This window comes from Notolepis coatsorum (genome assembly GCF_963971535.1).
Source record: "Notolepis coatsorum genome assembly, chromosome: 1".
Taxonomy (NCBI): Eukaryota; Metazoa; Chordata; class Actinopteri; order Aulopiformes; family Paralepididae; genus Notolepis; species Notolepis coatsorum.
Genome location: NC_140165.1, coordinates 243,405,552 through 243,420,325, shown reverse-complemented (window position 1 = coordinate 243,420,325; position 14,774 = coordinate 243,405,552).

Below are 14,774 nucleotides of genomic sequence, written 5' to 3'. Positions count from 1 at the left end.
CAGAGACACTGAGGAGAGCAGAGGAGACAGAGACACTGAGGAGACAGAGAGGACAGAGACACTGAGGAGAGCAGAGGAGACAGAGACTCTCTGAGGAGAGCAGAGGAGACAGAGACTCTCTGAGGAGAGCAGAGGAGACAGAGACTCTCTGAGGAGAGCAGAGGAGACAGAGACACTGAGGAGAGCAGAGGAGACAGAGACTCTCTGAGGAGAGCAGAGGAGACAGAGACACTGAGGAGAGCAGAGGAGACAGAGACTCTCTGAGGAGAGCAGAGGAGACAGAGAGGAGAGCAGAGGAGACAGAGAGGAGAGCAGAGGAGACAGAGACACTGAGGAGAGCATAGGAGACAGAAACTCTGAGGAGAGCAGAGGAGACAGAGAGTAGAGCAGAGGAGACAGAAACTCTGAGGAGAGCAGAGGAGACAGAGAGTAGAGCAGAGGAGACAGAGACACTGAGGAGAGCAGAGGAGACAGAAACTCTGAGGAGAGCAGAGGAGACAGAGACTCTGAGGAGGGCAGAGGAGACAGATACACTGAGGAGAGCAGAGGAGACAGAGACACTGAGGAGAGCAGAGGAGACAGAGACTCTGAGGAGACAGAGAGGACAGAGACACTGAGGAGAGCAGAGGAGACAGAGACTCTCTGAGGAGAGCAGAGGAGACAGAGACTCTCTGAGGAGAGCAGAGGAGACAGAGACTCTCTGAGGAGAGCAGAGGAGACAGAGACACTGAGGAGAGCAGAGGAGACAGAGACTCTCTGAGGAGAGCAGAGGAGACAGAGACTCTCTGAGGAGAGCAGAGGAGACAGAGACACTGAGGAGAGCAGAGGAGACAGAGACTCTCTGAGGAGAGCAGAGGAGACAGATACTCTCTGAGGAGAGCAGAGGAGACAGAGACACTGAGGAGAGCAGAGGAGACAGAGACACTGAGGAGACAGAGAGGACAGAGACACTGAGGAGAGCAGAGGAGACAGAGACTCTCTGAGGAGAGCAGAGGAGACAGAGACTCTCTGAGGAGAGCAGAGGAGACAGAGACTCTCTGAGGAGAGCAGAGGAGACAGAGACACTGAGGAGAGCAGAGGAGACAGAGACTCTCTGAGGAGAGCAGAGGAGACAGAGACACTGAGGAGAGCAGAGGAGACAGAGACTCTCTGAGGAGAGCAGAGGAGACAGAGACTCTCTGAGGAGAGCAGAGGAGACAGAGACTCTCTGAGGAGAGCAGAGGAGACAGAGACTCTGAGGAGAGCAGAGGAGACAGAGAGTAGAGCAGAGGAGACAGAAACTCTGAGGAGAGCAGAGGAGACAGAGAGTAGAGCAGAGGAGACAGAGACACTGAGGAGAGCAGAGGAGACAGAAACTCTGAGGAGAGCAGAGGAGACAGAGACTCTGAGGAGAGCAGAGGAGACAGAGACACTGAGGAGAGCAGAGGAGACAGAGACACTGAGGAGAGCAGAGGAGACAGAGACTCTGAGGAGACAGAGAGGACAGAGACACTGAGGAGAGCAGAGGAGACAGAGACTCTCTGAGGAGAGCAGAGGAGACAGAGACTCTCTGAGGAGAGCAGAGGAGACAGAGACTCTCTGAGGAGAGCAGAGGAGACAGAGACACTGAGGAGAGCAGAGGAGACAGAGACACTGAGGAGAGAAGAGGAGACAGAGACACTGAGGAGAGCAGAGGAGACAGAGACACTCTGAGGAGAGCAGAGGAGACAGAGACACTGAGGAGAGCAGAGGAGACTCTCTGAGGAGAGCAGAGGAGACAGAGACTCTGAGGAGAGAAGAGGAGACAGAGACACTGAGGAGAGCAGAGGAGACAGAGACACTCTGAGGAGAGCAGAGGAGACAGAGACACTGAGGAGAGCAGAGGAGACAGAGACACTGAGGAGAGAAGAGGAGACAGAGACACTGAGGAGAGCAGAGGAGACAGAGACACTGAGGAGAGAAGAGGAGACAGAGACACTGAGGAGAGCAGAGGAGACAGAGACACTGAGGAGAGAAGAGGAGACAGAGACACTCTGAGGAGAGCAGAGGAGACAGAGACTCTGAGGAGAGCAGAGGAGACAGAGACACTGAGGAGAGAAGAGGAGACAGAGATACTCTGAGGAGAGCAGAGGAGACAGAGACACTGAGGAGAGAAGAGGAGACAGAGACACTGAGGAGAGCAGAGGAGACAGAGACACTGAGGAGAGCAGAGGAGACAGAGACACTGAGGAGAGCAGAGGAGACAGAGACACTGAGGAGAGCAGAGGAGACAGAGACTCTCTGAGGAGAGCAGAGGAGACAGAGACACTGAGGAGAGCAGAGGAGACAGAGACTCTCTGAGGAGAGCAGAGGAGACAGAGACTCTGAGGAGAGCAGAGGAGACAGAGACACTGATGAGACAGAGAGGACAGAGACTCTCTGAGGAGAGCAGAGGAGACCGATACTCTGAGGAGAGCAGAGGAGACAGAGACACTGAGGAGACAGAGACACTGAGCAGAGGAGACAGAGACTCTGAGGAGAGCAGAGGAGACAGAGACACTGAGGAGAGAAGAGGAGACAGAGACACTGAGGAGAGAAGAGGAGACAGAGACTCTCTGAGGAGAGCAGAGGAGACAGAGACTCTCTGAGGAGAGCAGAGGAGACAGAGACTCCACACCTGGAGAGGGCTCTGATACCGGCCGGTGGAGTCTGTCCGGCGTGGGGTGTAGCGGTGAGAGATACCCTCACACAGCCAAAGGGACAGACAGAGTTTGGACAGAGCGTGGCCCCTGGCTGACTCGCCGTGACACATGAGCAGCCGCAGAATGGTTCTGATGTCAGCCGCGCGCCTCACAGGGATGGAGAGCGCGTGGAGAGGGGCGTAGCGGTAGGCATGTTCCTCTCCCTCTTGTCCGAACGGGGCGGGGGGGAACGATGTCTCCGGAGTAGAAAAGAGCTCCTGATGTTCTCGGGATGAAGGCAGGGTTAGGCCTGAGGATAGCGCTGCTTGCCGTCTCCGTTAATGGCCAGGCATTCAGGGACACAATTGACAGAGTGCACAGGTCGCTGACGCATTTAGTTGAGAGTCAGGAGAAAAGCTGTCTTAAAGGACGACCAATTCAAAGGGGTTCCTTCATGAGGCTATACAGTGCGAAGGGGAGGTCCCATGGTGGTGTTGTGTGTGACCAGAGGGTGATGATAATAACACAGTCTGGCTGAGATAAAGAATGTTGTCCAGGTAGAATAAAATGCCATGGCGGTGCAGTAGTTTAAGTGCCGTCTCCACACTCCAGAAAGTGCAGTTTGCCAGATTGGGCTCATGAAGATTATTCATACGCCGTCTCTTGGGAAGGCAAAACGTAGGACTTTCCTGTGGGGTGGGAAAATGGGAACATGAAACTAGGCATCTTTTAAGTCTTTAAATGTGAACCAGTCTCCCTATCTGACGGATTATAACAGGGTGTTTACTGTGAGCATTCTGAACGTTTTCACTGAGCTGGCTGAGTGACCAGAGATCCAGAATGGGATATTTTATTTTATTACTACTACTTATTGTTACCATTCTTGTATTCATTGTTGTTTCTTAATTATGCACTGTTGAGTCTGAGCTCGAAACACAAAAAAGCATTACCTGCAATGCCCCTGTATTGTTGTGTATTTGACAAAAACGTGCACTTGAACTTGATCTTGAATGACCCGTTTCAAAAGCAGCAGCTGGATGGCGCCGCTGTCTGATCTACACCTGAGAATGGGGGGGGGGGGGGGGGGGCTGCGAGCTGTAAGGGGTGTCCCGGTCTCAGTGTTCTGTCCAGCCGCTCCGACAGGTGACAGTATTCCCCGTCGTACTGTAGAATCCGGACCTGGAGTTGAGCTGAGCTGGCGGTGAGCGCGTTGTACGACATCCGGGTCCCTACCGTCGTGAGCTGGTTCTGAAACTATCGTGTTTCGGCTGTCCTAACTGTGGTGGGAAGTTCATTCCACCATTGTGGATCGAGAAGCCGCCTATTCTCGGTCCTCGCTCCACAATGGTGGAACGAACTTCCCAGTTCACAGTTAGGACAGCCGTAACCCGATCAATCTTTCGTCGTCAACTAAAGAAGCACTTATTCAATCAATATCTGAAATGAAAAAAAGGGATTATTTTTTTTCTTTTTTTTTTAAACTTAAGTTTTTATTTTCATTTTTTTCAACAACATACATAGACAATACATTTCAGCATACAAAACTATAAATACTTATCAACAAGAAATACAAATAAAACAGATAGACAAAAATGAGAAAAGAAAAAGTGTGGCATGGGTCCTTCGGTCCATTCTATATTTGCATCCTTTATTTACATTTTCAATCATTTCCTTGTATCCTTTTCAATCCCCTGTGATGTCGTTCCTTCCCCTCCTATATTCTTCTCACTTTTCCCATTTCGATTCAAACTTCTCCTCTTGCAGCCTCAGCAAATGCGTGATTCTCTCCATTTCCTGTATCCCCTCTACTATCTCTATCCATTGTTCCTTCGTCGGCGCTTCTACCCTGTACCACAGTTTAGTTAAAGCTTTCTTGGCTGCCACTATTAGTATCTTAATCAAGTATTTGTCTTCCCCTTGAATTCCTTCCTGTGATAGGTTCCCCAGATACAACACTTGGCCTTCCTGGGGTATTTCGTATCCTATTATTTCATTTATTATCTCTCCTATCTCTTCCCAGTAGTTTCTTATTTTCTGACATCTCCAGAATGTGTGTGTGGTTCGCTATTTCTTGTCCACACTCCCTCCAACATGGTTTCTTTGCTGGTGTGTAATTGCCCTGTATTTCTGGTGTTATAAAGAATCGAATTATGTTTTTCCACTCAAACTCCCTCCATATCCTTGATCCTGTGGTTGATTGTTGTGGCTTACATGTGTTATACCATTCCTCCTCTGTTATCTCTATTTCTAACTCTTTCTCCCACTTTTATTTTATATACAATGTTGTATTTCCCTTACTGTCCATTATTGCCTGATATAGTGCTGATATCACCCTCCCCTTCCTTCCTTCCTTCGTATGATTTTACCATTATCTTAATTACCCCATTGTGAAGTGCCACAGAACAACAGTGACCCTTTTGGAAATTGACATCCTGTTTGTTCTTTTATAACCAGTATATTCTTTATACACTTTAAAACTAAACTCTGGTTGGAAGACAGTGATTGTGTGAATCTAACCTATTTTTCACATGTAATAATTATGGAAACATATATACTGTAGGTATAAAGGTATAGATATGTATAATGCTATATTGATTATATGCTTTATCGGCAAATCATATGTTTCTGCTTAAGAATGAATTGCCTGGTCTGCATAGAGGTGTCTGTAAGAGCAAGCCTGCAGTAGGGAGTTAACCATAAAGAATGTGACCCTGAGAGGCAGCAGGAGAGGCCGCAGAAGAGGAAGGAGAGGAGAGCAGACTATAATGTACTAGTGTAATGTAAACTGTAATGTTTACTGTAATGTAAACTAATGTAATATAGTACACTGAGTACTGTATTGTACCTGTAACCTATTGTACCTGTATATATCTGTATATGTATGTGTTGGGCTATGTAATATATATTACGGCAGTCTGCCTCGTCCTCGTCTCAGAACGAAAGAGGCCCATGGAGGAAGGAGGGAAGTAAGGAAGTTAACCCTTACAGTGAGGAAGCAGAACAGACATGCATTCATGTTCAAATGAGGTAATGGGGTTTTTCCCAGTAGATGTAATGACTAGAAGGGGAGGAGTCCATCCTTACTATGTAGTGTACGTTGGTTGGCTAGTGAAATGACATCACAGTGATATCACTGTTTTTGGGCCAATAGCAATGTGATGCCGGATCGATATAAAAGTGACTGTTCTTCCTTCGAGAAGCCAGATTTGAAGATTTTCAGAGTTTCCATAGCAGGCACAAGCCGTGTCAGGCCATTGCGATCTTAGAAGATAGGATGTTTTGTTTTATATAATCTTTTAAACTGTAATGGATATTTCCAATACAGTCTTTTTTGTAACTTCATTGAAATAAAGATGATTTTTTATAATTATCTTTTGAGTCCTTGGACTGATTTCTGGAGCCAGCAATGTGCCACGATGCCGGCCGACGCCCTGAGTTCCTATTGATGGTGACTATAAATGTACTGTAACCTGATACAGATTGAATCAATTGACTGGTTAATGCTTTTCAGCTAAAAGATATATTATATATATATATATATATGCTATGTACTGTATAAATAATATACATGACAATGTTTGCTGTTTGCGGGTTCCGGTATCTCTGTGTCCGACGAACTCTGTTGAGTTATGTGGGAAATCGATCCGTCTAAATCACTGCAGGATTTGGATGGTCGATCCCGCTGGCGGAGGAGGAGGACAGGAGGTGCTGGGGCGTGCAAACAATGATTGCGTGTTAGTACAGTGGTAATACTTATTAACAAAGTAGTAATACAACCAAGCCTTTCAAATGATCAGTACTACATGCCTTCCCTCACAAATGAGGACGGTGATGATAATGATGATAACAATATAATTGTTATTATAGGCTATAAGAGTTCTCCTAAGACATACATTCGGTTTATTACAAACAAGAAGAGATTAACAACTCTTCATGATTACATTTCATATCAACTGGATATAACTAGACCAGTGACTTGAAGTAATCTAGACAGAAATAGTAATTGACTCGAGAACTTGGCGAGTTTAGCACCTCGCCGGGGGATATCGAGCGGCCACGGGTTTATATCTCGTGTAGGTGATTGAGATATATAGAGACTACCTGTAGCTCTTTTCACCCATTCTGTTCTTTGTCTCTGTCTTGCTTTATTTCCTTGTTATAGTAATCTCTACTCTGTAAATATCTAAAGTGGTCCCTATTCTCTAGTCCGAATCTTTCTTTAAATTTTTGTAGAGTCTGCATCTCCCCTCCTTCTATCATTGTACATATTGCTGTTATCCCCCCCCGTTCCCATCTTTTGAACCCATGGTCTTCTATCCCTGGTTTGAATTTGTTGTTGTGTGCTATCCATCTCAGTATCTTGGATTCTTTTTCTAGCTTGTATTTCTTTACTATTGTGTTCCATATGTTTATAGTGAATTTGGTAATTGGGTCTAGTAGTTGTTCCTGTCTTCTGAACAGCTCCCTATCTCCTATCAGTGCCTGCACTTTGAATCCCTCTCTTTTGGTTTCTATATCTTTCCATTTGGCCTCATAATTCACATTGCACCAGCATGCTACTGTTCTGTATCATAATGGCTCCGCTCGGCATCACTCTCTGCACAGTACCTCGCTCGTGCACGCGCACTGAATAAAGACCCCACAAGTGTACCTTTATATCCCAATATTCGTCTGACCACACCCCCATCAGCTTACCTACATAAGCAGGGGTGGGGCCACACACTCGCCTCCTTCTTCGCTTTCACCACAAGGAAGTGCCTGGTAGATCCCCACTTGACGAGGTTGTTAGTAGGAGAAAGTTGGAAAACAAGAGATACGTTGACATCATATCTTTATTTTCTCTCGCACTATATTCGAGAAAATACGGCGATATTGTTTTCGTACTGGAGTGTCTGGAGGATGATGATCATTCTACACTTCCGCCGGTTTTTTCGTATTGGGAGTTCACGCCGCTACATGCCTCCCAACTGCAGTCCTCCTTGCTGCGGCTGGTTGGGGTGAAACCCTCCAGCGACACAGCTGGACTGTAGGACGTGCCGCTGTTGTGAGAAGCGGTGGGTTCCAGGTTTGGTGAGTAATGTTTGCTTGCGAGCTCCACTTGTCTGTTAGTCCTATGGGGGCTAGCTGACAATGTTTACGAAAACCGGCCCCAGATTAGGGTCCTTTGTTCAGCCTTTTAGGCGACGGCGGAGGATCTTGGTTTGAAGCCCATTATAGCAACTAGTGGGCCACGACCAGTAGAACTGGTGATCCCAGGATATCTGGACGTGTGGGTACTTCTCTGTCACCGTATAGGCCCCGTCTTTCATATGCAAATGAGAGTATACCCTAAACGAGGAAATGTGGGCATGGATGATCGTTATCGGAAAATCCATGTTCAAGTCGGCTACAGCCCAGATGGGACTTGTGCTGGCTCCGCCGGATGGTAAAATCACCATTGTAAAACTGTGTTAACATCTCGTTTCTCTTCTCTCTTAAAAGGTGAGGAGGGTTTAGGGCGGCTATGTGGCGTAGTGGGCAAGGCGCTCGCCACGAAATGCTGGAGACGCTGGGCTCGTCAGTTCGAGCCCAGCGCTCCACATTTGCTTTCAGTTTAGCTGGTCGTCCGTACTAATACACATTGGCCGTATTAGGGGGTGGGAAACTGATGGGTGGGGATCGGGTGTTGTGGACAGCGACTCCTACAGGTCGGTTGGTGCGCCTGCGCAGTAGAATCAGGAAAGTGTCTGGGGCAGCGTGAGCCTCCCACGCGTTACTCCTCGCCACTGAGAGATCGAGCTGCGCAGGTGAAAAGATGCGACTGCTGTTACCTCAAGTACCGGAGGGGACTTGTGCTATGTATGACTTAGTCCACATTGCAGCCGGCTTGTGCACTACATTTAGGATACGATGCGAGTTATGTGTGAATTGTCTTGTCACTGGTATTTAGCTTCTCCATGCAAATCGGGTTGTTTGTTACAGATGTGAAAATGATCTGGTTTGTTGTGTTGAGAAACATCATGTGTGTTTATGTACCGTGTACTCACAATTAAGGGGGTTAAACTAACCTATAAAGCTATGCTTAGTGACATATGAGTAATGAATTAATTCTTTTCTCAGCCTGTAATGACAATGAACAGTGTGTTCACATATTAACAGGTTTACCTGTTTAACTGGCCGTATTAAGGGTAAAGTAGGAGGGGTGTTTTCCCCCCGGTTCCCTGGGGACTTCTTCACCCTCCTCTCTGACGTGTTGTTACAATATATTGTGCACTGTGTGGTAGGGATACGATGTAACCCTTAGCTTGATTGCTGGGGTTGTGCTAGAACTGCTTGAGAAACTATATTTTCCTAAAAGAAAAGATTGTTTGGTCACTTTTCGTGTGTGCTTAGCAAGGCCTGTGGCCGATACTAATCGAGAATTATGTATTCTCTCATTATGAAAAACGGCGTTCCTCTGTAGAGTGTTTTTGCCATTTTTTGTAGGTGATAATGGGTTGTGTGTGTCGGGTGACCTACAGCTGGGTTGGGTTGGCCACAGAAGCACATGTGTAAGTCTGGTACCGGGGCTCTTAAGGGGGCCCTCTCTATTCTGTGTTTTTTCCTTAGTAAAAATCAGATAGCAGGTTAGCACATGATCTGTGTGAAGCTGTTAAAAAGACACTTCATGTAGCAGAATATGACTTTGTCATACTCTTTTTTGTCATTACATCGTATCATGGGTGTGGGGTCGTAAAGGGGTGAACTGGTAATCCTTTTCTCCCCTTCTTTGATGGGCAGGGGTTAAAACCTCCTGTCCTTCAAGGTTCCTGTCACGTTGCTGTTCGGCACGTTACAGGGTAAGAGGGGGGGGGGGGGGGGGGGAGGGAGTTTCCTGGTCCCACGCCCTGGAATATTGGGCGTGTGCACCGCAGAAATTCCCCCGCCATAGAGTACGTCACTGTGCGCGTCTCTGTTGGTAGGACTTCCGTGAGCTGTTCGGGTCCATATGATGGATCTGTTTCGGGGGGTGGTCAGGGCTCCTCCTCACGAAGCTCCTATTCGGACCTTCTGTGAGTTAGGACTCTCCTTCCATGTGAGGGAGCCTCCTCAGAGTGCAGAGCCTCCTCCTCAGATTGTCAAGATGAGTGGAACCTCAAAAAGGAGTCCTACTCTATTGTGTGTGTATTCGATTCAATTCGATTATTGAGTGTGTATGGGTTCAGTGCCTCCTCCCCGGAGAGCCCTAAAACCAAACTTTTACATGGCTCAAGGTTGCAATATATTCTTTTCAATCTGTACGTGGGAAGTCTCTCTGGGGATTTCCGTCTCCTCCCTATGGGAGGGTGGTGGGATGTAAAAATGTAAAAAAAAATTACCCCCGGCTGTGTAGACTGGGATACATGCTGTTGGTGCTTCCTTCTTTTCTATTAAAAAGAGTTGGAGTTAGGAAGCATCACACCCCTCTTGTCGGTCCCCTGGGCGCCTTGGGGATTCAATGACAGGTCTAAATAGCCTGTTCATTGATGTGGTTGTGTCCCGACGCACACATAGTGCTAGCTCGGGGTGTTCTCTTGAAGATCAGGCGAATGACTGGCACGCCTTGGTTGCTTGAGGTTAAAACAGCGTTTTTATAAAGCAACTGGGATGGAGGTTTTTCCTCTTCCGATGACCTGTTTTGGTTGTCGACGGATTCTCGTTCATATCTGGGGGATGATGACGGAATGGATCTGAACATATGTAGAGGGGTCTCACGCCCTGGGGGTGGGCCACCGGGCGCGGTTCGCACCGAACGGCTGGGTGGCGCTTTCTTTTCATGTTTAAGATCAACACGCATATCTGCCTCTTCTCCTGGAGTAGGCATGTCGGCGTGGTTAGGGCACAGGACTGGTTCTGGTCACGCTGGTCCGGATCAGTTAAACCCGTTGTCCGCCGGGGATGCAGATCTGCTGTTCTGGTACCCTGAGGGACTTGGGCTTTTTTCAGGGGGAAAAATGCCAGGTCGGTCCGGGTGTCACAGGGTTAAGCGCTATAATGAATAATAATAATGACTTGGATTTATATAGCGCTCTTCACTGACCCAGAGCGCTTCACAGAGTCCATTATTCGTTCATACACAGTCATACCGGTGGTGGTAAGCTACAATTGCAGCCAGAGCTGCCCTGAGGCAGACTCACAGTCAGTCTATGCTATGGAGACCCTGGTTGGGTACATTTTGTACTCTGCACTGTCGTAATGGCTTACGGCCATGCCAACCTGTACACGCTCGATCTCGTCAGATCTCGGCCGCTACGCAGGTTGGTCCTGGTTAGTACTTGGTTGGGAGACCGCCTGGGAATACCAAGTACGTGTGCTTGGGGCTGGTTCTCCATTCTTTTCGCTCCTCTCTCACGCATGGCGAAGAGGGGCCTGTTGGGGTGGTCTTTGACCTCCTCTGGTGACCCTGTGCTTCCCGTATTGCCGGGCCCGGTCCGAAGTAATGTTTCGTCGACCCGTAGGCCTGGGATAACCCTTTTTTGAAAACTGAAACACTTGTACTGCGGTATAGCCAGTGTGTACCCGCAGGTGTGTTTTGGAGTTTTTTCTTGAGGGGTTATAGGAACAACCACCGCATTGGGTAACGACAAGGTGGTTGATTCCCTGGTGTGTTGGAGCAGTGTCAACTCCCGGGTTACCCGGTTGAGGGTGCCCCTGCACGTTCATGACGTCTGCCAATCATGTCAGCCTTCTCTGCCTCTGTTTTTTTTAAATGGAGGCTTGGTCATACAACAAACTCGGTCCTCCCTGATCTGATGGTTGTGGGGGGCCTCAGCGGGGTGTATTTGTCGGCCGATGGCTCCCGCTCGGCCTCCCTTGTGCAGAGAGTGATGCAGAGCGGAGCCATTATGATATAGAACGATAGGTTATGGTGAAGCACAAATTATTATATTATATTATATTTTTAAAACATCCCCCAATGTGTAAATGTAAATGTAAATGTAAATGTTCCAGCTCACTGTGGGAAGTTATAGCCTGATCCACATCGGTGTGAAGCAGCGCTTCCTTGTGTGTGAAGCGGACAGGTGACGTCACAGGCTCTCTCACCCGGAACACGAGTCCGGACGTGGAAGGAGACCACCGGCTGAGGGAGGCAAGAAACAGTAATATAATAATAATAATAATAATAATAATAATAATAATAATAATAATAATAATAATAATATTATTAATAATAATAATAATAATAATAATAATAATAATAATAATAATAATAATAATAATAATAATAATAATAATAATAATAATAATAATAATAAACTTTATTTATATAGCACCTTTCATACAAGAATTGCAGCTCAAAGTGCTTTACAGCAGCAACAAATACTAAATGAGCACATAAAGTGCAGACATATATATTTTCACATTAGGATCCAACTTTTCAATAGGCCAACTTGTTTATGGTTTGATTTGAAGTGGATTCCCAAGCTGTTTCGGTTCTGCTCTGCTTCAGAACCGGGTTGCCTAGTACTCTGCGTTGTGATTCAATACCTTAAAGCTGGGATCACTTCTCTTCAAACTGACTGAGCAGGCCGAAAGGCAGAAGGAATTTAGGAGGAAAGATAGTTTAACAGTTGTTTAATCAAAGTTTAAGAGTGTATACAAATTATAATAAGAAAATGCTATAGTTGTTTATCAAAGACACTATGCCGTCTTGATAACAACCAGACTAATATTACAGTATAAAGAATGATAATTGATAAGTTGTTGCTGGTCTTTGTGTTGTCTTGGCTGACAAAACAAAGCAGTCTGTTTTCCCTCCAAAAAGTCCTTTTGTTCTCGTTGCCTGCTTCCTTGGTGTTGATGGTGGGTGAGATGGTAGGTGAGGTCCTGTCCTTGTGGGTTTGGTTGGTTCAGAGTCTTCTGTTGTTCCTGAGTCCTCCTCCCACCATCACACACCCATTCTTATAGCCCAAGGCCGTGTCTCGGAGTTGATGACATCATCACATTAATTGCTCCAATCACAAGCCAGCTAAGCTTGTATTTGAAAAATAGGGGTTTGGCTTATAGGCCAAACCCTCTTCACAGTTACTGCAAAAAGAGGCTGTCTTTAACCATCTACCTTAATCAAAGTTTAAACACATTACTTGACTTGTTAATACTTTGATAAACCTCAAGATATATTGATTACCTAATCACAGATATATTTCTTTATTACTAAGTCTGTTGACTTTCATCATTCTTTTAGAATAGAATATAAATCAATACCATATAGCACAAGCTTAATAGAATACAAATTAATACCATATAGAACAAGCTTAACAGATTGCAGAATGGGTAACCATCAATTAATCATATTGAACATAAATGAAAATAGCACAGACACAATGTATGACCAAACCTAATTATATTTTAACTTACTTCAATGCCTTAATTCAAGATACAAATTACTATTTTAACCATATACCAGGAAATAGTTAGCTTGTTTGGAGATGTTCTGTGTGTGTGTGTGTGTGTGTGTGTGAATGTGTGTGTGTGTGTGTGAATGTGTGTGTGTGTGTGAGTGTGTGACTATGTGTGTGTGAATATGTGTGTGTGTGTGTGAGTGTGTGACTATGTGTGTGTGAGTGTGTGTGTGTGTGGATGTGTATTTGAAAATGTGTGTGTGTGTGAGTATGTGTGTGTGTCTGTCTGTGTCCCCAGGCCGTAAAGCAACTGATAACACTTCATGGGCGCTTTGATCCTTTTAACCTCATCACTGTGTGTGTGTGTGTGGATGTGTATGTGAAAATGTGTGTGTGTCTGAATGTGTGTGTGTGTGTGGATGTGTATGTGAAAATGTGTGTGTGACAGGAAACTCCAGCTAGATAACATGTCTACGTGACCTTTTGTCTTTTGTTTTGATCTTTACAGAGCCCATTGTCCCAGGCCATAGCAGACGGCCCTTGGGTGCCTGTCGTAGCTAGAATCATTTGACCACTCCCTTCATGTGTAAATCGACCTGTGTGGCCTACAATGGCAATCACGTCTATGTAAACACACACACATTCATATTTCTTATTGTTTTGAGGCCTAAATATTTCCACACATTAGTTAATCATGAGTCTATGTTTGGGAATTTACTACAGTTCCCCACTTGGATAGTTTACCTATCCTTAATATGTCAAACATAGATATCAATCTCTACACACTACTATCTAGATAACACTTAAGACATTTTAAATCATATTAGGATAAGATATATATCTGATTTGTCACACTCAGATCCTAAAATTCAAATTAGCCATTTCAGTTTTTGTGATCATGTGCACGGTCTTTAATAACTTGTTCTCGTACCAAGATCAATGGAGCATTTGAGGAGGGGGGTCCATGTTTTCTAGATTTGACCCTGCCTCCTCTTTATTGCTCAGAGCTGGTGCAATATCACGACTGCTGGGTGCAACTCAGAAAGCAAATTGCCTTTCTAATACACCCCATCTTCTGTCAAGCACATCTTGACTCGTGGAGATCCTCTCTTAGGGGGTAGAGCCCCCTGCTGTAGTATCTTCTATTCTTCACAGCGATGGGGAGGTCGTTGCTGGCTGCTCGACCCCTTCGCTGGTTGACCCTCGGATCAGTGGAAGAGGTTTGTTTCTCCTCCCCTCCTTAGACGACCTGGTGGTCGATAGGGGCGATAGCAGCTCCCCCCCTTCGCTTGTTGACCCCCTGGTCAATAGTTGAGGCCTTGCTTCTGTTGACAGCCGGAGTTGTTGCTGAGGCCTAGCTGCCTGTCTCCTCGTTGGTTGTCTGTCGTTTCCCTCTGAAGCCTCAAGACTCGGTCACTGCGTTGGCCAAGACTCTCCCGGCCCGAGATGTAGGCGTCTCCTGGTTCTCCGCAGTGTTGTGGTTCCCCATGGAACCGCTGGGTAGACACTAGCCAGTGTCCTCTCCCATCCGTATCCTGTAGTGAATATATATCGCTCCGGGGCACAGTGGGGATCACTTCTACCACAACAATTGATTGAGAATCCATAATTTCCATCCCTCAGACTCTCTTTACTGGTCTGAGCTTTTGACAACTTTCTTTTCCAAATCATTTATCTATATATTTCATGGCTTCTAGATCATTAAATTTCAAAATTCTGAAAAATTCACATGGCTCTCATTATATTATGCTGTCAAAACAGTATACGTATATTCCTCCACCTCTCGATGTGGAAT